Raw genomic sequence first — 26,596 nt, forward strand, 5'->3', positions numbered from 1 at the left:
TGCCCAGGCTGGTCTCAAACTACTGACCTCAGGTGATCCAACTGGCTCGCCTCCCAAAGTGCTGGGATTACAGGCATAAGCCACTGCACTACGCCCAAGATTGCTAATTTTAAAGTGAGCTTAAAACTACAAAGGGAGCATGGCAAAATTACAGTTAGCCCCAACTTTATTTTCATCCTGCAAACCAGAACCCAGTACAACTCTGTCCCATCAAAAATGGAAATTAAATAGTTACAAACAGGCCTCCCAGGTTGGAAGCAACCACAGCTTTCACTAATATTTCTGGGTTCCATCCAACACAAGTGCACAAAAGAAAAAAACCTAACATTTTTGAAAAGCTAATACTTATTGGGCTCTTTCTATTTGCCAGGCACTTCATACACAATGTCTCATCCAATTGAGAACTCTTCCAAACATAACTCAAGTCAGATCCTACTTATTGTTTATTTTCACACAAATAATGGAAATGGCTGAGGGCATGACCTAACGTGAGTACAGATGTGTGTACTTGGACCGAATATAAGAGGAAGCACTTGGGCCTCACATACAGTGTTAGTTGACTCTGCCAGCCAGCCAGTACCCAGGGGACATCAGCCTATAGTGGATTAGTAACATGTAAATATCCCAAAAGTATTTAATTCTGTAAACCTAACTTTGTCTTACACTTACTATCTTCATGACTTTTCCGAAGTTGCTTCCAGTTTTCAAAAATGGTCAGCTACAAGGGACCATTTGCTTTGTTTTACTTACCCCAATACATTTTGTTCCCACCAAGATGTGGATTGGATTTTCTTTCTTAATAACATTTTATGTTTGGTAAAACTGCTATTAACATTATTAACATTTAAAGTTTTAAACTGCTTTAAAAAGCTGCTTTGCATATTTTGAACCACAAATAACTCTAGTCTGGAGGTGGCTTAGACCACAAAATACTATTTGTGGGTTTAAGCTCTGTATATTTTTGAATCCATTATATGTACAGTGTAAACTTGAGTACCTAATAAAATAAATGTCACAATGTTTAAATAGCATTTCTCTTTAGTTCAAATGCTTTGTCATCTGTGCAGGAATAAATTGTGTGCTGAATTCTTTTTAGCCCAGAGAATATGATTATTGAACAAAATTTCCAGTGAGACAAGTCAGGCCTTCAAATGGTAAATATCCTCAAATATTAACAGTAAGTCAAGCACTAGAGCAAAACCTCTGATTATTGTAAATGTATTTCCTGTGGCAAGTTCACTACTGATAAGAGCTTTTTATCCAAAACTGTACTATGTGCCAAATACAACTTAGTATTTATTACATGAATATATTTTTAAAAACAAAAAGAATAGGCCGGGCGCAGTGGCTCGTGCCTGTAATCCCAGCTACTCCAGAGGCTGAGGCAGGAGAATCACTTGAACTGGGAGGCGGAGGTTGGCAGTGAACCGAGTTTGCGCCACTGTACTCCAGCCTGGGCAACAGAGTGAGACTCTGTCTCAATTAAAAAAAAAAAAAAGAAGAAGAAGAATAAAGCTCTAATGGCACTAACTTAACACTCTTGTAATGAATTTGATGCTAAAAACATGGTACTCATAGCTCTTAAAGAGATTATTCTGTAATGTAAATTAACCAAATTCCTTTTATTAAACTCAGCATCCAATAAATGGCCCATAATAAGCACTTAATAAATGCTAATAAGTTCAGAGACTGAAAATTGATAACTGCCTTATGCACTTAAAAACAACTTTTGTAGTTTATTATTTGCTTGTTTAGTGAAATTATTGCTTCATTTCTGAGATTTTCATAGGATTCTAATGAAGAATCTAAGATTCCAATTCACATTTGTTTTGATAAGTGATTGGTAAAAGTGATTTCATTCTCCCTTTGTAAAGATGAAGTTAATGTTTCTATACCTATTATTTTAAATAGCTACTGAATTTACAGGAAACAAAGTATAAAAATTTTTCTGTCATTTTGTTCTGCCTCCATTGATAGTGTTTTTAATGCCATTAAATGAGTTCCAAATCATCTTAAAGATATTTTCTTAGGAACTACTGATATCAAATATCAAGCATTTTATGAGATCTATCAACCACATGAAAAATATTAAAATAAGTATAGTAGCCCTGGTTTGCAATGATGTAGAGCAATTAGCAATCTTAAACACTGCTGTTGGGGTGAAAAATTAGAACATTTATTGTTTTAAACCCCTTAAAATGTTCAAAACTATTACAGTTGAGATGTGATCCTCCTTCTTCCTTTTGTTCAGAAATTCAGACCTCTGTACTGCCCTCCCCCGTCCTACCCCCAAGCATGCATGAATCAGCCCAAGTCCAGAAGTGAGTTCAGATTAGATCAATTCTGTTAGCACCCTCCCCTTTACCAGTGATTAAATCAGGAATGCGTCTATGATCCAATTATGACTAGAAGTTCCAAGAGACGTTTGCTGGAAGCTTTAGGAAAATTCTTTCTTATTAGCACATATATTCAGTGTTCACCACAGTCTTATAATGTTTTAAAATAGGAAATACTAAAATGTGAAATAGATTGATTTACTCAAACAAGTGTATGCAGCTGTTAGAAATGATGATGTGGTTCTTTGCTGATGTGGTAGAATGTCCCAATAGATTGTTCTGCGACAAAAAGCAAGTTAAAAATAGTGTTATAACTACAAAAAAAAAAAAACCCATAGTATTCTAAACAGCATTCTAAATGTACATTTTATTATTTCTATAAATATATATCTCTTCTCATAGAATCAGAAGAGGTAAACAATCAAGTTTCAGGAAAGCAGGAGCCAGTATTGCTTTGAGAACCTCAGATATGCAATGTGGAATTTGCGAAAGCCATAAAAAGGCTCAGCCCTTAAAATCTACCACTTAATGAAAGTTGGTTCCATTTTCTTTTATTGTTGGCAGTCTCTGCACATGGCAGAGCAGTGGTGGCTGACAGTCCAATTTTGTCACCAAAAGGAACTGGGGAGAAGGCATCTATGCCCACCCTCATGTTAGAAAATTGCCAGGAAATGACTTTCTTTGGCACACCTTGAATGATATGCAATCTCTTTAACCAAATTACTGAGGCCAGGAGGAGTCAAGTGCTGTTTGTCATTGGCTCACCTTGAGTCAGGTATATGCCTCTCGACCAACTGTGGGGACCAAGTAGGCAAGTCCACACACAATGACACCTCCCTTTCTAACTACATTCTAGAAGAGTAAAGGCAGAAGCACAGTCCAGGAAGGAAGGGTAGGCAGTTCTGTCCCAGAAGAAATTAAGTGTGCTGGGCAGACCAGGAAAAAAAAAAAATCCCACGTGAGAATCAGAGTCAGCTGGCAGAACATTTTAAAATTAAACAGTGAATCTTGCTCTCTTTTCCCACATATGGTAAGCTGAGATGAGAATATGTATTTTTGAGAAAGCTTCCTAGGAGTTTATTGTGTCTGTTCTAACCCTAGAGAATCCCCCTTTCCTATAATGTTACATGTAACACAAAAATAAATGTGTGTGTAACTAGGCACCATAGGCCTAAGAGTCATAACAGGGAAATAAGAAAGCATAGATTCACCAAATCAAAGTTTAAGTACATAGAAAATAAACTAATGTGGAATTTCCCAAGCTTTCAGTTGACTGGGGTTCTCTTGTGTTAAACTATCGTGGTGTTAACATTTTTTGTTTTGCCCTCTAAACTTGATTTATCTGCAAATCTACAAACATTTTAATTATGTAAATGGATATCTGTGCGGGCAAAACACTTTTTGCCCACATGATCTTGAGAAGGAACTTAGATTCTGGCGTCTTAAAACGCTGCACCTTTTTTATGTCCTTTGGGCTTTTGAGTCACCATATAAATGAGGTCTCTCAAGTTAGTATGCCAGGGAGATCAGGCACCTCTGATTTTAAAATAAAACACTGCAAAGAAAGCTTCCGGGAGGAATGAGAGCATGCCCCAAATCACGACTCTGTAATTAGTCCTTGTGCAGAGCGGACAGAAATTTCGTCCCAAAGACACCGTCCTTGCTCTGGTTCCTTTCTCTGTAAGCATGTCACACGAACCACACTTATGCTCCATGCATCGCAATTTAAAGCTTTCTTTGGAAAGTTTCCCCAGCTTGATTGCTTATGGAAAGGGCAGCTCCGGTTCCCAATTCGTTTAATACATCCTGTCTGAGCGCGTTTTATTAACGAATGTTACCCACTTTCTGATAACAAGGGGACGCTCTGTCCTCCCCCGGTGAACTCACTCCCTGTCCCAGAAATATAGCGTGACTGCCCTCCCCGGCGGTATTTTGAAAGTGGAAGCCGGGCGCCGCCCTCCAGCACCTGCACCTCCCGCCCGGCGACGGCCGCCTGAAGCACGAAGTGCGTGCGACCGCAGCCCGGCAGGTCACGCAACCCCAGGCCGCCGCGCCGCCTGCGTGCCTGCAGCCCGCCGGCCCCGCCCCCGCTGCCTGCTTCCGCCGCTTTCGTGCACGCTCGGGCTTCCTGGTGCGCCCGGAGCCTGCCTCGCGTGCCGACCCCGCTGCGTAATCCGGCGAGGAATCCCAGATTCCGCCCGGCCCCCGACGCCCTCTACCGACTTTAGTTCGAGCAGGTGACGCCCTCATTTTAACGCCGAAAAGTGTCCGTTCCCGATATACAGCAAACACCTCAGGCTGCGAAACGTGGGAGAAGGGGACAGCGGGCGGGGAGTCGACCTCGCCCCTGGGCCCCTCTCGGCCTCCTTGGCGCCTGCTCCCTGCCTGCTCTGTCGGGCGGCCCTGTCCGGGCGGAGAGAGCAGCAAGGCGGCCTCGCGCACTGCCTGGATTTCGCAGGCAGGGGCGGGGGCAGGGGCAGCCGGCCCAGGGCTAGGAGACCCGGGAAGGGGTCGCCAGCGAGTGGCCTTTGCGGAGCTGCCTCACGCCGCCTGCCTGGAGCCGGGAGCCCGGCGTGCACTGACGCCTGGGGCATGCTGGGGGCGACTTTCGTGGCCGGGCGGCTGACCCCAGCGACCCGGCGCAGTGTCCAGAAGTGCGCTGGGGGGCAATGAGGGGCAGCGCTCGCTGAGGCTGAAAGGAGCGAGGGCCGGCGCTGTGTAGGTTAGATTCTTTGTTGACGTCTGGGAGCCGTCTTTTGAAGAATAAGAACGGGGCCATTATTGCAAGTAGGATGGCGTTCATCGTGGGCCTCGAAGGGTCAGGGGTGGGCGCGCCGGCTGCCTGGGCCCCTCTCACGCCACGCCGCTTGCAGGCGAGGGGAAGCGCGTGTCGTGACGACCTGCGATGAGATCAGTTTGAATAACCACAGCGTCGGGGCTGAGAAATGCAGCCAGTCACGCAGCGCAGCGCCGGCTCTGGCCGGGTGGCCGCAGCCGCCCCGCGCTTCGCAGAGGGAGGTGGGGGTGGATAAGCCCCTTCCAGGCGGTCGCTGGTGGGGGCGTCAGAACTATTCTAAGAGGGTGGGGAGCCAGAGAAGAAAACCATACAAAATGCAACTTGCATGGTTAGGAGGCTGGATTCTATGAGCAAATGGGCTTTCAAGAAGCACACTGAAAATCACCTCTGTAAATGGTTGTCTCTTACACTTTGCCCAGTAGATAACTGTTTAAAAACTACTCTAACACGGAATTCAAAGGTCATTCAAATGTGCCTTCAATTTGTTTATATTACTTAGTTTAACAGGCAGTACACAAGGCTTACATATGCGTGCATGAAATTTAATTTATACAGTCAAGTCTGGAAGCATGGTTTGGCAAGAGGAATAATTGTGAATTCAGTAAGAGTCAGGGTACAAACAGATTACTTAAAAGGACAGATGAACTGAAAAAAAAATCAGTCCATGAGGAAGCTATTACATTCATCTTTTCATGGTCTCGAACATCTTGTACCAACTCAACAATAATACCCAGCGGAAACTTCTAATTAGACACAGAAAACGCCAATTATTAGCTGTGCGGGCAATCATCAAAAAGCCTCATGTTAGAGACAGACACATGAATAACATCTATAACGTAACAGCATATATCTTTTTTTTTTTTTTGAGACGGAGTCTTGCTCTGTCACCCAGGCTGGAGTGCAGTGGTGCGATCTCGGCTCACCGCAAGCTCCGCCTCCAGGGTTCACGCCAGTCTCCTGCCTCAGTCTCCCCAGCAGCTGGAACTACAGGCGCACGCCGCCACATCCGGCTAATTTTTTTTTTTTTTTTTTTTTTTTTGTATTTTTAGTAGAGACGGGGTTTCTCGATGGCCAGGATGGTCTCGATCTCCTGACCTCGTGATTCGCCCGCTTCGGCCTCCCACAGTGCTGGGATTACAGGCGTGAGCCATTGCCCCCAGCCATAAGAGCGTATATCTTTAAAATTCTGTATTTCAGTCATTTCCGTAGTATACATTTGGCTCACTGATAGGTATGTTACTATAAAACAATTAGGATTAATCACCAGGTGCAGAAAAAACTCTTGTGAATTTAAAATTTTTATCAGATTTTTTTTTTCTCTTGAGACAAGGTCTGTTTGGTTGCTCAGGCTGGAGTGCTGTGGGGTGGTCAGGACTCATGGCGGCCTCTATCTCCCAACCTCAAGCGATCCTCCCACCTCAGCCTTTCCAGTAGCTGGGACCAGAGGTGCGCCACCACGCCGCGCTAATTTTTTATTTTTTGTAGAGATAAGGGCTGGTCTCAAACTCCTGGGTTCAAGCGATCCTCCCACCTGGGACTCCCAAAGTGCTGAGATTACAGGCATGAGCCACCATGCCCAGACCAGAATTATTTTATTTTACTTTATTTATTTTACAGATTGTAATGTTCATATAATGTGAGTTCAATAGGAAATAAGGAGTTGATCCTTAGTGCCTAGCAAACTGCATAAAATTAATATTATGAATGAAGAAAGGAATGAATTAATGTGTAGGCAGTACTCTAATGGTTAGACCTGTGAACTGAAGTGTCATGAGTGGGTAGTGCCAGCCCTGCCACTGAGTCATGTGTGATCTTGGTATGGTAGAAATAATGCTTACAACATACCTACCTTGGCAGAGGTATGAAGGGAGCTATTCCTTACTCACTACAGGTGCTTCGAGATCCTTGGAGGAGGATGATATGTTCAACTATTATAAAATAATACACCACTGTTAGGACAACCCACATGTAAAATTACAAAAGTATAGATTTTAAATACAGTAGTGCCACCAATTTTTTTCATTTGTATGTAGTCCATCAAGTATTGAAATACAGTATAGGAGGCTGCACACCTTTATATAAAATATTTGGCTTATAGAATCTTTGTCGTTGGACCAATATTTCATGATGTGCAATGGAAGTTTAATCAGTACTACTATACTTAACTAATAATATGCATATTTAATTAATGATCTAATAGTGATTAGTAATATGTATAACACTATAATAATAGTATTAATATACGATTAGATACTTAAATACTATTACAGTAGTATTTGTGGTGATGGTAGTTTGTGAGTGCGGAGACCTCTGGTGTATGACGTGCGTAGAAGAAAACGAACTTTTGGTGACTTTTCTAAACTTGATGCGTGGAATCTTGAAGATAACGGACCTTCTTGGTATAATTTTCTATTCCCAAGTGAATGAAAGTCTAGAGATATAATTAATATATTAAGAGCCCCACTGTGTATCAGACATTGGTCTAGGCGTTGGAGATAGAACAGAGAACAGACAAAACTGATTACTTAATGTTCAAATGTTTTTGGTCTCTATTTAATGCACATTACTTTAGGAATAGTAATGCATTGTGCACATCTTTGCGTAAACCCTTTCCTGTTCTAAGCTCTTGGTAGAGGGTCCTTAAGAGGGATTGGAAAAGTAATGACAGAGGGGCTTTCTGGAAAGGGAGTTTAAGGCAGAACAGTGGTAGGCAGTTTTAACTGGAATCAGAAGGCAGATACCAGTCCTTCATCAAGGTCTCCTGTTTAGAAAATCATAAGACAAAAACATACAATACTTTGCTTTCCATCATTCTCCCCACTAAAGTTGGCCTCATGTTTCTTAATTCTCTCTGCCATCATATTAAGTCTAGTGTATAATTTTTACCAGAGTCGTAGGCACTCATGCAGTTTGCTGACTGCATGGTGGTGCCTGGTGGAGGAGGTAGGTAGGCATTAAACTCCAGACCTAGCTTCATCTGCCAACGCAGGTGTTTTGCATCCTCCCGAGAAAGGGGCATCTTGAATAAAAGCACCATGGGGCCACAGTAGCTCTCTTTGTTCTTCAGAGTTCTCAGGCATCTAACCCCTATCTGCCCTTTGGTATGTATTTTCCTGTTGTATTTAATAGCATTGCTCTGCTATGAGTTGCAAGACAGGAAACATTGGGGGATAAAGAGAAGCCAAGGCTGAAGAAGTGCACCAAGCCCTATCAGCTTCCAAGATGTCTAATACCTAGATAAATGAAGACTAGCTAAGGCATGATGATGCTGTGTGAAATGTTTTGCGGCAAAAAGAAAGCAAAGCAATGATAGACAACAACCTGCCTTTTCAATTTTAGCAAACAGGAAGAATTGTCAGCTCACAACAGATTGCCTCAGTCTTGCATTGCAACTGGAGAACATGATACAGTCAGACAGCGTGGCTTAACCTTTTGGCCAAGCTCATTTGTAGGATTTGATATCAGATGATTTGATATAGGATATATGTCCTGCTGAACCCTGGGGATGGCCTTGAGATTAAAGTGTTTTCCTTTCCCTGTTGCTAACTTCTCTGTGGTCTGTTGACATTACGTCATGTTGCAAACAATGAGTGGTAGAGACTGGAGACTGCCGTGTCAGGGTGTAGTGACCTGATTAGTCCAAACTCCTGCAGGGGAGACGTGCAAATAGATGAGCCCCAACAGGACCTGAAGAACCATGTGGTTTTGAAATTCTGGGTGGATGGGCCACACCCTGCATACACCTTAAATCTCCTGGCACTTTGAAGGTACAATTATTGCTCAACAACTCCAGGTTAATTAGATCTTTGTATAATGTGATTATCATAAATGTAACTTTTTAAATGTAACTTTTAAAAATGTACAAATGTGTGCCTAATATAAATGATAAAACAAACTTGCAATTAATGTCTTATAAAGGCATAAAAAGATCTAACTGGATTGACACCTTTTAAAACATAGTTTATTCCTAGCAATAGTTAAACAGTTCATTTTGTAGCTTAACATAAAGACCTAAAGAAAATGAAACATATGAAGGAATCTTATTACTCTGCACTATGCAGTTTGTCATTTCACTTAAGTAAAGATTCCTGTGAGATTTTTAAATTAATGATTATTTACAAAAGACTTTTGAGTGTTGCTTTTACTTTTATGTGGTTTCAAGGTGGGGAGACAGATTAAAGATGTTAAGTAAAATATTCCATAAATACTATATCTACCAAAAATAAGAGAATTAAAGCATTTGTGGAACTTTACTCATAGAAGATACTTGGTAAATACAGTTTATTACTCTAAACTAATTAATATAATTCCCCACCTGAAACAATAAATGTAGCATGCAATATATTGTTCCCTGTTTAAGGACAGATACTGCTGCTTATTGATATTTGCATTGCTCGTACTACCCAATAAGTGATGATGGTTGAATGAATCAATTAATGAATGAGCATGAGAGAAAACCCGTAAGAACTAACCTCCCATTCTAATCCCTAGGCCCTCCCTGTTTCTCTTACTGAATGCCTTTCCAGATTATTGATGCTTTGCATGAGCAATAAGGAAAAAGGAAGCAATCCAGATGGGAGCGTAGCTGTGGTCAGATGTCTCTGAAATGAACAAAGTATTTGCAGATGTTTCAACAAGTGGAGGGGTTGGGCTGAGTCTAGGTCACAGGAAACAACTTCCACACCTTGGGGCTACTAAAGTAAAGGTATCATCACTTACCAGCACAGGATTCTGTTGGAAACTTGAAAAGGCACTCAGGGTTGGAATGCTACATGAATCCAGACTTGTCTCAGGAATGCCACAAGTGATCAGAACTAAGTATAGAAATTAATGTGATTTGTAAAAATAGCAATAAGGATCATGGTTATCTGGGCATCAAATCCTTTAATCACTTTAGACAGAACTAATGAAACTAGAAGAAACCATCATTGATTGTGAGAGTCTCCTTCTAAATTAGTTGGCCTTTGGCTTTTGGAGAGCAAAGTTCAAATTCCAGTTCCTGTCTGACAGGAAAATAAGTCAGACACAAAGTAGATAGTCTTTTAGACTTCAAACTGAAACAGCAGGGCATAAAGGAGATCTGAGTCTTGAAGAACCTTTGCTTTCAGAGTTGCTGAGTTCAGTATTGCTAATGCAGTATTTTTCATTGCGCCTTTTGAGGCTGTTCGTTTTAGATTTATATTTGCCTTTGTTGGTAAATATGTTCAAATATAAATAAAAATTTTATATTTCCTAATGAAAAAAATTCTAAATTCTACTCTTTTGTGCATGCCCTGTTCTGAAGCATGTTAACTTTCTAGCTGCATGGTGAATAATAGGGCCCATGTTTATAGATCCCAATTGTAAAGATAATAAGACACAAAGGCATCTTAAAAAGTGATCTGGCCAGCTTCTCGCTCTCGCCTGTTTGCCCGCTCGCTCCCTTGCTTGCTCGCGCTTTCCCTCGCCCTGTCCTCGAGGATCGAGGATCAAGGGGACTCTGACCACAGCCTGTGACTGAGAAGGGAGACAGAGGTGGCCGCGGCTCAGGGGAAACAAGGCTGCAGTGGTGGTAGTAGGAAGACGTCAGGCAAGGATGAGCAGCGGGAGCAAACTATCGCTGAGGACCTACTTCTGTCCTTAGTGGAAGCATGTAGCTCAGGTGTGTCAGTACTGAGCCTGTGTGAGAAAGGCGATGCCATGATTATGGAAGAAACAGGGAAAATCTTCAAGAAAGAAAAGGAAATGAAGAAAGGTATTGCTTTTCCCACCAGCTTTTCAGTAAATAACTGTGTATGTCACTTCTCCCCTTTGAAGAGCGACCAGGATTATATTCTCAAGAAAGGTGACTTGGTAAAAATTGACCTTGGGGTCCATGTGGATGGCTTCATCGCTAATGTAGCTCATACTTTTGTGGTTGATGTAGTTCAGGGGACCCAAGTAACAGCGAGGAAAGTAGATGTTATTAAGGCAGCTCACCTTTGTGCTGAAGCTGCCCTACATCTGGTCAAACCTGGAAATCAGAACACACAAGTGACACAAGCCTGGAACAAAGTTGCCCACTCATTTAACTGCACGCCAATAGAAGGTATGCTGTCACACCAGTTGAAGCAGCATGTCATCGATGGAGAAAAAACATTATCCAGAATCCCACAGACCAGCAGAAGAAGCACCATGAAAAAGTTGAATTTGACGTATATGAAGTATATGCTGTGGATGTTCTCGTCAGCTTAGGAGAGGGCAAGGCCAAGGATGCAGGACAGAGAACCACTATTTACAAACGAGACCCCTCTAAACAGTATGGACTGAAAATGAAAACTTCACGTGCCTTCTTCAGTGAGGTGGAAAGGCATTTTGATGCCGTGCCGTTTAAGAGCATTTGAAGATGAGAAGAAGGCTTGGATGGGTGTGGTGGAGTGCGCCAAACATGAACTGCTGCAAACATTTAATGTTCTCTATGAGAAGGAGGGTGAATTTGTTGCCCAGTTTAAATTTACAGTTCTGCTCATGCCCAGTGGCCCCATGCAGATAACCGGTGGTCCCTTCAAGCCTGACCTCTACAAGTCTGAGATGGAGGTCTAGGATGCAGAGCTAAAGGCCCTCCTCCAGAGTTCTACAAGTCGAAAAACCCAGAAAAAGAAAAAAAAAAGGCCTCTAGGACTGCAGAGAATATCGCCAATGGGGAAACATTAGAAGAAAATGAAGCTGGGGACTGAGGTGGGTCCCATCTCCCCAGCTTGCTGCTCCTGCCTCATCCCCTTCCCACCACATCCCAGACTCTGTGAAGCGCAGTTCTTCTTCTCCACCTAGGACTGCCAGCAAAACGGGGGTCTCCCTGCCCCCACCTCAGTTCCCCAACCCACTCCCTTCCAACAACAACCAGCTCCAACTGACTCTGGTCTTGGGAGGCGAGGCTTCCCAACCACAGAAGACTACTTTAAATGAAAAAAAGAAATTGAATAATAAAGTCGAGTCAAAAAAAAAAAGTGATCTGGACTAGACTAGGCAAATTACTAGCTTTGTGCTCTGATATATTACTATTTGAATCCCTTTTCTAATCTCTGATATGGTAACAGTTGGAAAATGGATTTGCTTTTTCGATCAATAGGCAAGAAAAGGATTATTTTCTAAAATAATTATCTGAATGTTTGGCAACATTGAATATAAATTTTCCCTAAAAACCCTAGACTTTTGAAGTGAAAAGACCATAGAGCAGCATACCTATGGACATGTTACTCGTAGAGACTAGCTTTTTATCTCCCCAAAATGAAAGGTTTTTTTTTTTTTTTAAGTTTTAAGAAATGAAAGAAAATGCTAACACTATCACTAAAATTGACCAGCATATTTGGGGGATAGCAAAAAAAATAGTTAACTCTAACATTATTGGAGAAGTATGCATATGTTGCTTTTCTACTTGAATTGCCCTTTCTGAATATTGGAATTCAATATACAAAAGTTAAATGTCAATGTTGGCAGTAAATCCCTTTGTCTTTTTTAAAAAACTAGAAAAATCGCAGAGGTGTATCAGACTCTCTGAGTTTCTCTAACTATTATAAAATCATATCATTACAGCCATGAAGAAATTTAGATGTCATGAAGATCAAATTCCTCATTTTATAGATGAAGAAACAAATTCAGACAGGATAATTAATTTATTTTTAAAATACTATTATTATTATTGCCAGTACTATGCAAGGCACTAGTATTAGTCTGAGGATTCAGCAGTGAACAGGACAGATGTGGTCTCTTGCCCTGAATCACCACAAAGCTAATGGAGGAGCTGGAACCAGAAATGAGCCTCTAGATTTCAAACTAAAAGACTTCCATTAATCAAGTACTGACTCTATACCAGACCCTAAGTGTTTCACCTACATTAAGTCATATAACCTTCACTAATTTAGAGTAAGGTGGAACATGCCTTCCCACTCCCGATGTCTCCTCCTTTGTGTAGGGAGCTCTATTACCATAATAATCCTGGCTCCTCTCTGTTGCCTCATTTACTTTACCCAAGGGGAGAGTGACTTATCTGAGTTAGGAAAGAGTAACAGAGCATGAGTAATCCAGCCCCTTCTCTTCTCTTTTTTTTTGGGTGATAGGGGACTGAGCTGTCTGAAGGGAATGTTTGTTCAGGTTTGCTCTTCCAGGCCCTAAGGAGAACAGGAGCAGAAGGAGTCCTCTTCAGATCTTGTGATTGGGTAGACAAGTCTCCTACTGAGGGTTTAAAATTAGGAAGCCCACTTTCCCACAGGTATCAGTTCTCTCATCAATAAAATCTCAATGTGTGTTTGTACAAGAGAGAAGCATTTCATAAAAATAAAACTAATCAACTGGGTACTATCATATTTGAACCACCTAAAACCAGCCGTGTTCTATCCAGTATGTATGCGTGTGCCTCACATTCTGACCTCATCTGTCACAGCACCCAAGAAATGATGTCTTAAAATGATATTAATATAACCTTCTAAACTGCTTTGGTGCAATTTCCATAATTTCTAAAACTGCGAAGGTCAGCTGTCAGGCTTCCTGGGGGATGAAGTAGTGAAGTGAAAAGAACATGAGATTTATAGAATCAAACCTAGATTTGACTCTACTCTGAATACATCTGTATAATTTTGAACCTCTGTTTTTACCGCTAAATAACAACATGGATTGCCTCACTGAGGCAACATGGTTAAGGCCCAAAGAAGATAATAGATGTGTGAGTGCCTTATAAACTATAAAGAATTTTGAAAATGTTAGCTGTTTTACAGGTTTAAAGGGCAATCCTGTAATAATAGTTCTCATATTTACTATAGATTTTAAGCTTCACTTTATACATAGATGGTTGAAGAGTTAGGCAGTTGATTGTTGCCTTGATGGTTATTTAAACCATCATTTAAACCATTATTTAAAGGCTGAGAATCACTTTACCAATGGAGCTCTCCCCGCTTCCAACCTGTGTTACTTAATTTAAAACATAAAAGCTCCCCTTCCATTGCTGTCTACATTTCTACCATTAATCTTTTGCATTAAGCAGCCTATTTCCCAGTGACCTCCTCTGAGTTCTGAGCAGGTTTGTAAAATATTTTCCTACTAGGAAGAAGCAGCAGTACACTTTAGAATTGGAGTAGAGTTGGGGGAAGACACAAAGAAAAGTTGGCAGCAGGTAAAGGGCACAGAAAAGTCTGGGCTATGGGTCTCAACCAAAAGTACTGATAAGGTAATGGAGGAAGGATTAGAAGGTATCCAGGAGCAAGAGAACATCTTTTCAAAGTGGCACCTTTTTCATAAATTGTTTTAAGTCTTGCTCCCTCTGATGAATCTGCAATATTTCAACCTGAGAGTCAGGAGAAATGGATTCCAGTCCTGCCTTTGACCATCCAGCTGTGTGACCTTGGGTATGTAACTTGGCCTCTCTGAGTCTCAGTTTCCTTATCTATAAAATGAAATCTTTGGACAAATGTTTTCTAAAGCCATTTGAGCCACAAATATTCTATATTTCTAGCAAAGATCCCATGATCTTTCATTCCCCTTTTAACATTTAAGTCTTATCTTCCCCTAGGGGAGAAAAATTTTCTTAGAAATGTCTGAAGAAGTAGTAGTAGTAGGAGGAGGAGGAGGAAGTGGGAGAGGAGGAGGAAGTGGAAGAGGAGGAGGAGGAGGAGTAGTGTGCACGCGTGTGTGTAGACAACAATGGTTATGACAAAGTTGTAACAGAACATCATAGGCCAGAGAGAAGCATTTCATAAAAGTAAACAAGCAATTGTACACTGTCATATTTGAACCATTTCTGCTTAGAAGTAAAAAACTCTCCCCAGAAGTTTTCCCAATTATAGTTGTATTTTGACATGTTCTCAGTTCAGTTAAAATACTGTTGAATCCTCCAAATCATACTTGTATTATGACAGAATACATACCAACATTTAAAGCAGGCCACCACCCTAAAAGCATACAGGCTTCTTGACAATTGCTTTAAATCATAAGGAAACAAATGAATAAAATATGTGCTATTGCACATATTTTAATCCTCAAATCAATACATTTTTCTCCTTAGTGTGGAGGACTGATTCTCTGTGTTGTGCATGGCAATAATTCTGTTCACTGCATAAGTAGGTTTAAACAACAGAAATAACAGAAAGAGGTCAACCATATATTTTGGAGTTCTTGGAGAGGAATTTTTTTTAATAAACACCAAAGCTACTAGAAAGCTTATGAGAGCATGCAAAAGACATGGGTATGCCTTTGGTTCTAACAGATTTCCATGATAATACTGCATCAGTGGATCTCCTCTCCAAATGTTTTATTCTTAATAACTTTTTTCAGTTAATATATCTTGAAGGTCATTCCATTTAGTACAATTATTGTTTACATTTTTATAGATGTACCATAATTTAATCAGTTCCCTGTTGATCAAAATTTAGGGATTTTTTTGGCCAACATTTTGTTAGCAAAACATTACTGCAATGAATAATTTTGACATACATCATTTTACGAGTGTGCAATTATATCTGGAGGATAAATTTCTAGACTTGGAGTTACCTGGTCAAGGGTGTATACATTTGTAGTTTTGGTAGACATAGCTGGAGATTCGTGTATTGCCACTTTCCTTCCCCACTCCCTAGCAGTTGAGAATTGTTGCAGTATAATGACAGGTATTTCTGAAAATGGGAGAGTATGCTCCACATGTCAATCATGTGGAGGCAGAAAAAATAGAATCACTGGCCGCCCAATGTCTTTTAGTCAGTATTTTTTATTCATCAAAGAGAGAATCTGCTTGACCAGACTCATCATGTCAAGCCCATCCTCCTCAGGGTCTCCCAAAGTCACTAGCCCAGGCTTATTACCAACTTTGGTTATTACCACCTCAACTAAAGTCCAGTCTGGTGGCTCAGGGTCACCATGAGCCTAGAGCTGCCTCTCTAACAGGGGCTCTTGACTGAACAGGGTCTTATTGGAAGGAGCCTTGGACAGTCAGACACTTGGATTATCATATCTATAAGGGCAGATATAATCCCAGTTTTCCCAGGACAGTCCCCATTATGTGTGTGGCCTGATTACTAATAGTGCTCCCTTTCATACTCGTAAGTTTCCAGTTTGGACTATAATTTACTAATATTGCATAAGGTGAGTCAGTTCACACTGTGTTGTAAGGAGCCCTGGAGGTTTGTAAAGGTGCCTAGGGAGAGACATTTAGAGGGGAAAAGGAAGCCAAGCAGGTGGGATTTGGGACACATTGTTACTGTCTAATGTGACTAAGAGAAGTTTAAGCTTATAATAAATGAACAGATTTCCACCTATTAGGAATTAGATGGTTCTTAAACCTTTTAAGTCAGATGTACTTGTTTTCTCTCTACTGATTATACACAACACACACACACACACACACACACACACACACACACACACATTCACACACACTCTATTGGGCATTGTTTTCCTACCAAAATAGAGAATTGAAAATCTATTGAGGTAGTAATCCCTTGACCTCAGCAGATATAATATCCACACTTACCACATATTTGACAATTTAGATGGGGCTAGATCTTGAACTAATGGACCACTCATGGCTTTTAGCAAGAGCTTCCCTGGCAGCACTTTCACCTTATAAAGTCAGACTGGAGTCTGGTCTAGGTGAGAGAATGGGCAAGAATAACATTTTGAATTCAGTTCAGAGATGCTTTATTTTGATTTATTTACTTCCAAGGCTGCATGTAAGCAGTACAAAGGATAGACATGAGGTAAGGCAGATGCAGCTGTCCATTGCCTCCTTTGTTTTCCAGAGACATCATAAATTTGATGGTCTTGGCAATTGGAGAGAATGAGATGTCTTGGAGGTCAGGGGAGCTCAGAAGTGTGGGCTTACTATCCTTCATACCTCCAGCCACATTAGCAACCAGAAACAACTTATGCTACCATATGAGGCAAAAAGGTTACCCAGCAAGCTGCTTCATTCAGGCTAATGTTCAGATTCCAGATCTTGAAAATGCTTGCTGTGCCTAGCCTGGGGCAATCTCTCCTTATCTACACCTGGGCAGCAGGGTGTAGTTTTCCACTTATTTTGCAGGCAGGCCTGCCCTTGGTCTACCACAAACATATTTAGCCTTTAAGTTCTGAAACAAACACTTGGCCTTTTGAATTAACACGGGCTAAAGGACATCTGTGTTGATTCTGATTGTCTTAACTCCTAGTGCCAGGCTTTCCATTTTGCTAATCACTTTGCCTCATCTCTTGCTGATTACTCCTGATTGCAAAAGCCCGGCTCTTCAATTGCTTCCTGATTCTCTTTGTCCTTCAAAACTATTTCTTCTGTGAAATAATTCATCCCTTACACACATGCAACTGTCATCATTTTCTCTGCACTTAAAATGTTTATTCTCTCCACTTTTGTTTCCATCATAGGCATATGCATCCTCTTCAAACAGTCTTCATAACTCTTCAAACAGTCTTCATACTTTCAAACAGTCTTAAGCCTTTGTACTTTCTGGACACAATGGAGTTAAGAGTGTTCATAAAGTACCCCGAGATCTATACACAATCATAGCAAACAGGATCAATGACTAAAATGACCACCAACAAATGGTAATGTCATTAGCCTATGCTGAGCAGAACAGATCAAATTTTCTTCTGAAGCATAGTTTTGTGGGTACGTGGTTTTGTGGGTCCATTAGTTTAAGCTTCTTAAAAAGACAGGAGCATCTTTTTTTTCTCCCTGTTTAACCTCTTTGTTCCCTTTCTCAATTTCTCAACTAAAGATGGCTTCAGATCATTTGTAGATTCCAAAGAAACTATTAATGGCTTAGATGACAGGGAAAAAATAAGTAGAATGGAATGAGATTGAAGATGACCTGCTATTTACATGAATGAGGAATTAATATAAATAAAAAAACTTTTGTTTTAAACCACTAAAATATCAGGGTCACTTGTTATTGCAGCATAACTTAGCTTGACCTGACTACTAATCCACCCATTAATTCCAGAAAGCAAAGGGAAAACAGCAATAGGGATGTTTGAGAGGAGAAAAAAAGTCAAGGAGATTGTGACAACATGAGAGAGGAGATTTAGCTGCCAATTAGACATCAAGAAAGCCTCCAAAGGATATAATACAGGCTCTGATAGGAAGATTAAGGACCAAAGGATCCAAATGGAACAAACCTGCACAGTAACTTTCCTTCAGGAAATAGGAGGATAGTATTATGGACTAAGTGTTCCCCTCCCCAAATTTATATCTTGAAACCCTACTCCCCAGTGTGACAGTATTAGGAGGTGAGGCCTTTGGGAAGTAAAGATTACATGAGCTTATGATGTAAGAGCACTTGTGAATGGGATTAGTGCCCTTATAAGAGCCATGAGAGAGCATGCTACTCTCTGCTCTTTGCCATGTGAGGATACAATGAGAAGTCAGCAGTCTACAGCCTAGAGTGACCTCACCAGAAGTCAACCATGTTAGCACTCTGGGATTTCCAGCCTCCAAAACTGTAAGGAATAAATTTGTACTGTTCATATGCAAGCTAGTCTATGGTATTTTTGTCAATAGAAGTCCATACAGACCAACACAGGGAGAGAAAGAACGAATTAAAGAAAAAAACTATCTTATTCTTAGTTGCCTGTAAAGTAGAAATGAAACAGTCTTTTGGGACTAGGACTATGAGAAACTCCCAGCCTTTTCTTTCTTCTGGGCCAAATTTGACCACCTAAGGTATGACTGAAAGCCCCAGATGAAATTCTTAAGATAGATCACACAAATCTCCACGAGGAAGTGCCATTTCGAATGAGGCATGGAGCTTGTAATTCTGGTCAGGCTACTGTCTGGTCCCAATTTCTATAGTTAATGCAACCTGTGTAGAATGCAGGGGTCCCAGCTAGGGAAGCCAAGCCCTCAGATGGTGTACAACACAGGGAAAGGTGCTTTTTAGGGAAGTTTCTTACCTTTTTTATATACTTTATGTCAACTGTGTTTCTGATCTAGTTGATGTTGGAAGCCAGGAATTTTCTCTCTGGAGCTGAGAGACTTTGTATTTAGAGGTGGGATTTCCCCGTAGTTTGAGAATTTTGTATTCATTGTTAACATTGTTGCCAATATGGATAACTCCTGCCTGTGACAGGTACAGATTATGAGGTCAGTCACACCGACTTCCTAGGTCTCTAAGATGTATTAGGGCAGTGATTCTGAAAGCGTGGTCCTTGGAGCATCAATATCACCTGAAAATTTGTTCCAGCTGCATCCAACACCTACTCAATGTAAAATTCTGTGAGTAGGGTCCAGCAATCTCAGCTTTAACAAACCCTCCAGGGGATTCTAATGCACACTTAAGTTTGAGAAGCACTGCATTACGGGTATCTGTCTGAACAACAAACATATGTTCTTTCTTAAGGCAAGTCTTAATAGCCCAAGGCCAAGACTGGTATTGTTCCACATCCTCCTCAGTTGGCAGCAGGCCTCACTATCTTCACAGTACATCTCAAAATGGAGGAGGCCATAGAAAGGGCTCAGTTCTTTTTATATTGCCTAATTGAGCACCTTAACCAACTCCTCCTGGGCCAATCCAGCTCCGGCCTAAGTCCGCTTTGGGACCCATAGACAACATAATCTTCATTGCTCTTGTATCTCCCTCCATGTAATTTCCACATAAGACTGTTAAGAGGCCTCTGATGAAATCTACCCTGCGAAGCCACTATTATCTCCATTTTATACACATGGAAACTGAGACATGGAGAATCTAGTAATTTGCCACAGTCACAAAGTTAGTAAGTGATGGAGTTGGGATTTAAATCCAGTAAGTCTAACTTTAGAATCCATTGAGAAATTGTTTGGAACATTCCCAGAAGCACACTTCGAAAATGCTACTGTGAGAAATACTGTCTACATTGAGTTGACAGCAAATGTCAAAAGTACCCTGTAGTGTCAACCTACTGTCATCAATCATTTTGTTTTCCAAAATGAGGTAGTTGACCCAAACATTAATTAGTGAAGATATAATCTATTTTTTTTTTTTTTGAGACAGAGTCTCACTCTGTCACCCAGGCTGGAGTGCAGTAGCTCAATCTCAGCTCACTACAACCTTCACTTTCTGGGTTCATGTGATACTCCTGCCTTAGCCACCTGAGTAGCTGGGATTACAGGAGGATTGCATCACCATGCCCAGCTAATTTTTGTATTGTTAGTAGAGACAGCGTTTCACCATGTTGGCCAGGCTGGTCTCAAATTCCTGACCTCAAAGAGGTCCCACCTGCCTCGGCCTCCCAAAGTGCTGGGATCACAGGCATGAGCTACTGAACCCAGCATGTCTGATTTAAAGATAGATATTTTATTTTTTTCTTAAACTGTTTTGCTTTTCAAACTTTTCTTCAAACCTAGGGGCAAGATGCCAACCTCCCCTGAAATCCATGCTCTACTGTACACATCTCCCTGGGATATCTAATAGACGTCTCACATTGAACATGTTCAAACAGAATTCCTCATTCTTCACTCCCAACCTGTTCTTCCCCGGTCTTCTCTTCTCAGTAAACATACCATAGTAGTCAAATCAAATCCTAACAGTCTTTTTAAAATTCCTTACTTACCTCTTTCTCCTATATCTACTTCATCAGCAAGTCATGGTGATTCTACTTCCAAAATATATTCTGAATCTATCTGCTTTTTCCCATTTCTACTGCTGTCACCTCGTCTAAGCCACCATTCACCTCTCAACTGTTCTTCCCATGTTTACTACCTGAAATGGTTTGGCTGTGTCCTCACCCAAATCTCATCTTGAATTGTAGCCCCCATAATCCCAACATGTCATGAGAAGGATGGGTGGGAGGTAATTGAGTAATGGGGGCAGGTTTTTCCCATGCCGTTCTCCTGATAGTCAATAAGTCTCACGAGATCTGATAGTTTTATAAAGGGGAGTTCCCCTGCACATGCTCTCTTTCCTGCCACCATGTAAGACGTGCCTTTGTTCCTCCTTCACCTTCTGCCATGATTGTGAGGCCTCCCCAGCTATGTGGAACTGTGAGTCCATTTAACCTCTTTTTCTTTGTAAATTACCCAGTCTCAGGTATGTCTTTATTAGCAGCGTAAGAACAGACTAATACACTATCCTACCTCCTAAAATCCATTTTACACACATATTCTGAGTGAACTTTTGAAAATATACATTGACTTATATCTATCTCCTCTTTAAACCCTTCAGGAGCCCCCTCTTATTACATTTGGAATAAAACCCAAATGCCTTCCCTGACCCACAATGGCCTCACAGGATCCAGCCCCTGACTATTCCTTGGCCTTACCTCCTCCACACTCACCCTTGCTTACCCCTCTTTAGCCACCTGACCTTCTTCTGTTCTTCAAAGAGGACAAGCTCATTGCTACCTCAGGATAGCAGTACTGCTTCCTCTTCCTGAAAATGTCTTTCTTGGGATTTTGGCTGATTGACCAACATATCACCTTCTAGTTCTCAGAGCAAATGTCATTTCTTAAAAACCTAATCCCTAATCATCCTATTTAAAGTAGTGCATTCCCACCCCACCGTAGTACCCACTTACTGCCTTCATAGTGAATGGGATCAGAGCTGCTTTGACATATTAACCATTTGATCTAAAGGTAATCGAGAGACAGCAGATGCAAAAGGCTCTCTGCCTTTTTTTTTTTTTCCAGAAAAAATGTCTTCCTGATATTCCTGGTACCAGGAAGAAAAGAACATTCTTGTCACCAGAGATGAGGCGTTGACACTGAGATGAAAGTGCACAAGGAATAAAATTTAAGAATGACCCTTAAATTTTATTAGTTTCATCCATATATTTCCTAGTCATGTTCCCACAGTTTACCACGCCTATGAACCAAAACCCCTTTCCTTTGTCTAGTTTCTTCTCCACAATTTATTGCCCTTTGTTTAAATGGTATATAATCCCTGAGTCCAACTGCTTCTTTGGGATTTTCATGTCTTTCTCGTGAAGCTCCCATACCATGTAACACTATTAACATCAAATAAAATGTGTATGCTTTTCTTCAGTGAATTCACAGTTTTCAGGTACAGAAACTAAAAGAGTAGAGGAAAATTTTTTCCTCCCCTACAGTTGCACTTATCTATCAGAATTTATATTGCTTAATCTTTTACTTAATCTTTTGTTTAATATCCTCCCCATGAAAATGTAAGCTCAATGAAAGTAAGAGGATTATTTTCACTACCATATCCATAGGCCCATCATATAGTAAGTCTTCAATAAATAGTTGTTAAATGATTGAATCTGCACAGAGGTGATATGATTTAAGTCCTGAGGAGGCTGAGATACCTGAGAGAGAGAATGTCAGCAGAAGAGCCCCACTAACTGACCACTATTGATATAATCATTTTAGGTCCCAAATACAGGCCAAGGTGCCACATTACCTGAGCATCTACTAAATGCAATTGATCTTCTAAATGAATTGATCTTCTTGTTTAAAGAAAAGGAAGACAACTGTGAAGGTTTGAAGGAAGGCAAAGTGAACTACCAGAAAAAGGCACTGTGAATAGCACACAGCAAGAGTCTAAAAGTAGAACAAATATCAAAGAAATAAATTCAAAGAATAAAATCCTGATTTTAAAAAGCAGTTTTATCATAGACTCCTCAGAGAGGAAAGGGGAAGGGGCTAGGGGGCAGAAATTAGATAGTAAGGCACAATATCTGTTCAGCAGTGGATTCAAATGGAAACTTCCACCAAATAGTATATATGCATCTATTTGTTGGGGAGAAGAATAGTCAAAAGCATATTTTATTACATACAAAGTAAAAGAAAACAAGTGTGAAGCAGTGGCATTGCTAAGTTGACAGTGATAACAGCCCTCTAGTAATAGTGGGTTTACCCAGTTCCATCACAGCCTCTTATAGTCCATGATGGCCTCTTCAAGTTTCATGTGCTACCTGGCATTTCCCATGAAAAGCCTACTGTGGTTGATCTGGTGTGCTGTTACTATGGTAAGAAATTAAAATGAATAGATATTTATAGCTTGTATAGTACCACAGTGATACTTCTCCCCTGCAGTCAATAGTTTATTAGCCAGAAGTGTCTATCAAGTGTTTGTATAGCGATATATCAAAGCAGAAAACCAATTTTTTTTAAAACATGAACTTTTGAAAATGTAACGTTACTCACACATACTTTTATACAACAGAAGAACTTTTTAAAGTGACCTATAAATATAGAGGCTGTCTTAAATAATCATATAATTTTTTGCCATTTATGTCTCATATTTTCCCACTTATGGCTAATATTATAATAAATACATTTTTGTGATTCTTTTTGAGAATTAGTTTTTTAAAAAAGGAATATCATAAGGGAAATTTTAAATGGAAAATTATGCAAACATAAATTTGATGAGAAGTACTCACCTTGACAAAATAGGCCTATGATTTAAAAAAAGAAATGAATTTGAAGAGATTTTTAATTGCATCATCTTTCTGTATAATCCATTTCCACATCATTTGATGGCACTGATGTCAGTTTTTCATCAGTGTAGTGGCTGAGACACATTAGAATAAGACAGCCCTGGATTCATATTCCAGCTCTAACATGTCCTTCCTGGGTGGGTCACTTAATCTCTCTGAGCTAAGCTTTTTTCATCTATAAAATTGGGGTCATAGGATTATTATTGTAAAGATAAAATGAGATAATGTATATAAAACATCTGGCATAAAGTAATGTGTGGTGCAGTCACAGTAATTATTAATTAAATTCATCAACAAATATTTATTCTGTGCCTTTGTTCTAGGTTCTGGGAATGTGCATCAGGGCTGCCTGTGGGATTATAAAGGTTGTACATGAAGCAAATCCACAGGCCACTGTTTGCAACAGTGCACCCTGGAGCTAGCAGGGCACAATCTAGAGGTCATATTTGTAGCCCTAACAGTGGAAAGTAGAATGGGTAAAGTTTATACTCTAATGAAAAAAATAACATTTGTTATTATGACTTCACACTATCAACACCCTAACATTCAATATAATAATAATTAGTGAATCAGTAAGTACTAATTAAGCACTTACCAAATATTCAATGATGTGCTAGGTGAGGTAGGCAATGTGGAAGTTAGAGGGTGCCTTATTTCTGCAATTAAGTAGTTTAAAAATCTAGTTAGGCAGTCAAGATACATGAAATGGAGACAAAATATATTTAAGCGCTAATTTGCATGATATAATTAGGTATAGGCAGACCTCACTTTTGCACAGGATCATGAAAAAGACTGCAAGCAGAAGCCATGGGAAGTGATCTTAATAATCAGTGGGACATGATTATTCCATATCCCTGACAAATTTTTGAGAAAACATTAAAAACTCTCTTACAGTCATTACAAATGTGTAAAGAAATGAAAAAATAGTAAAAATTAACATTTAATATACTGTAAAACATTAGAAACATTGAGGATCAAAGTATTTTACTTTTCTGTGAAAAACTCATCAAGAGTAGTTTCAATAGTACTTGCCTTCTTCTCATTGTATAACTTACCATATCTTTTCTATGTCTTGGCAAATTATATATACCTTTCTAGGTTTAAATCAGCTTCCAACAATTTATCCTTTGCATTTTTTATGTCATGAAATATCTCCTAGAGTTTCTTTTTCTTTTTATTTTATTTTTTGAGATGGAGTCTCGCTCTGTTACCCAGGCTGGAGTGCAATGCTGCAGTCTCGGCTCACTGCAACCTCTGCCTGCCTCAGCCTCCTGAGTAGCTGGGATTACAGGCACCCGCCACCACGCCTGGCTAATTTTTGTATTTTTAGTAGAAATGGGGTTTCACCATGTTGGCCAGGCTGGTCTCGAACTCCTGACCTCAGGTGATCCACCCACCTCAGCCTCCCAAAGTTTTGGGATTACAGGCGTGAGCCACCACGCCTGGCCTCCTAGAGTTTGTTTAATGTGAAATATCTTCCTGGAATCACTTCCTCTGGGACATTGTCATCCTTTTCATCACAACCACTTTCTTCACTGATGTTGATGAGTTCCTCTGGCTGCATATCTAGAAGCTCTGAAACCCCGGCAGTGTCAACATTGCCAACAGTCAGCATTTTCTTCTACAACTCCATTTACATTGGATTCAAATTTCACTTCCAGCACTTTCACTTTTCATTTCTTTGCTGTACTTCCATCTTTGTTAGTCAGTTCACTTTTTTGATTACCCATTTTTAGAAAATGTTACAGGGGTTAATCACTGGGAGACAAGAAGACAACACAGCTGTACACTTTGCTCTCTGGGGGTAAACTGAATAACAGATGTGCAGTGACCAATCAGACACTATTCTGAAGGAAGTGATGTAATTGGTCATGGATCATGATATGTGTCTGTTATTTACTTAGCGGTTTGTCAAGAGCTAGGAGCAAACTTCGTACTTTATATGATTACTTACAGTTAATATACCATGGTAATTGAAACTTGAACTGTGTTAATGGAGGGCTAGTATTATTTAATTAAAATGTGGTAACTGAAATTCATGCATATCAGAAACTATGCAAAGAGAGGATTGCCTATACTACATTCTCTTAGTTTTTAGCATATATCAATGGAAAATATGTTCTCTCGATGGAAAGCCATTTTATACATTATAACTGAATGGGTTAAACATGAAAGATTAATCATGGTAATATATCAAAATGAAGTATTAAACATGTACATACATACATAACATAACATACATAAAGCCAATAAATGTCTACTAAATCAAAGTATTAGCACACCTCATAGATAATTGCATGGCACCACAGGCCAAAGTACTATAATGCTTTTTGTGTTTTCTGATATTTTATTCCTTCTTTTTCCTCCTTTATTTTTTGCCTTTTCTTCTACTGAAATTCAGGTCAAATGAAATGCAATACAGTTTACCAAAAATAGCAACACAGTACCTAACTTTCATTAAAGTATTTCTCTATCTCCGTACTACATTTTTACCCTTCTGTCTACCTATCTTCTCATTTACATATATGTGGAGAAAGCATCTGGATACGTTTTTTTTTTTTTAATTTTTTTGTTTGTTTGTTTGTTTTTGAGACGGAGTCTCATTCTGTCGCCAGGCTGAAGTGCAGTGACGCGATCTCAACTCACTACAACCTCCACCTCCCAGGTTCAAGCAATTCTCCTGCCTCAGCCTCCTGAGTAGCTGGGACTACAAGCACGCGCCACCATGCCCAGCTGATTTTTGTGTTTTTAGAAGAGACGGGGTTTCACCATGTTGGCCAGGATAGTCTCGATCTTCTGACCTCGTGATCCTCCCGCCTCAGCCTCCCAAAGTGCTGGGATTACAGGTGTGAGCCACTGCGACCAGCTGGATAAGTTTTTATACTCTTAATAATATGCGGTGAAAAGTGAGATGATTTTTTTCATGTTCAGATTTGTATTGTTTTAATTTTTGATGATGAGCACTGGTGAACATATTTAATGTTACAAAAACAATACTAGTAATTTTTCCAAAAAACAAACACAAAAGTGGAAACATTTTAAAAACAGTTCAAAGAAATTCCTTTAGAATTTTTCAGAATGATATAATTTTCTTAGAATT

At 40.1% G+C, this 26,596-nt stretch overlaps 1 pseudogene; it reads left to right on the forward strand.

Annotated features, from left to right (window-relative positions):
- Positions 1–10,371: 10,371 nt before the first annotated feature.
- On the forward strand, positions 10,372–12,066 carry LOC116463580 (proliferation-associated protein 2G4-like; annotated as a pseudogene).
- The last annotated feature ends 14,530 nt before the right edge of the window (positions 12,067–26,596 follow it).

This window comes from Hylobates moloch, unplaced genomic scaffold, assembly GCF_009828535.3.
Source record: "Hylobates moloch isolate HMO894 unplaced genomic scaffold, HMol_V3 SCAFFOLD_43, whole genome shotgun sequence".
NCBI classification, from domain to species: domain Eukaryota; kingdom Metazoa; phylum Chordata; class Mammalia; order Primates; family Hylobatidae; genus Hylobates; species Hylobates moloch.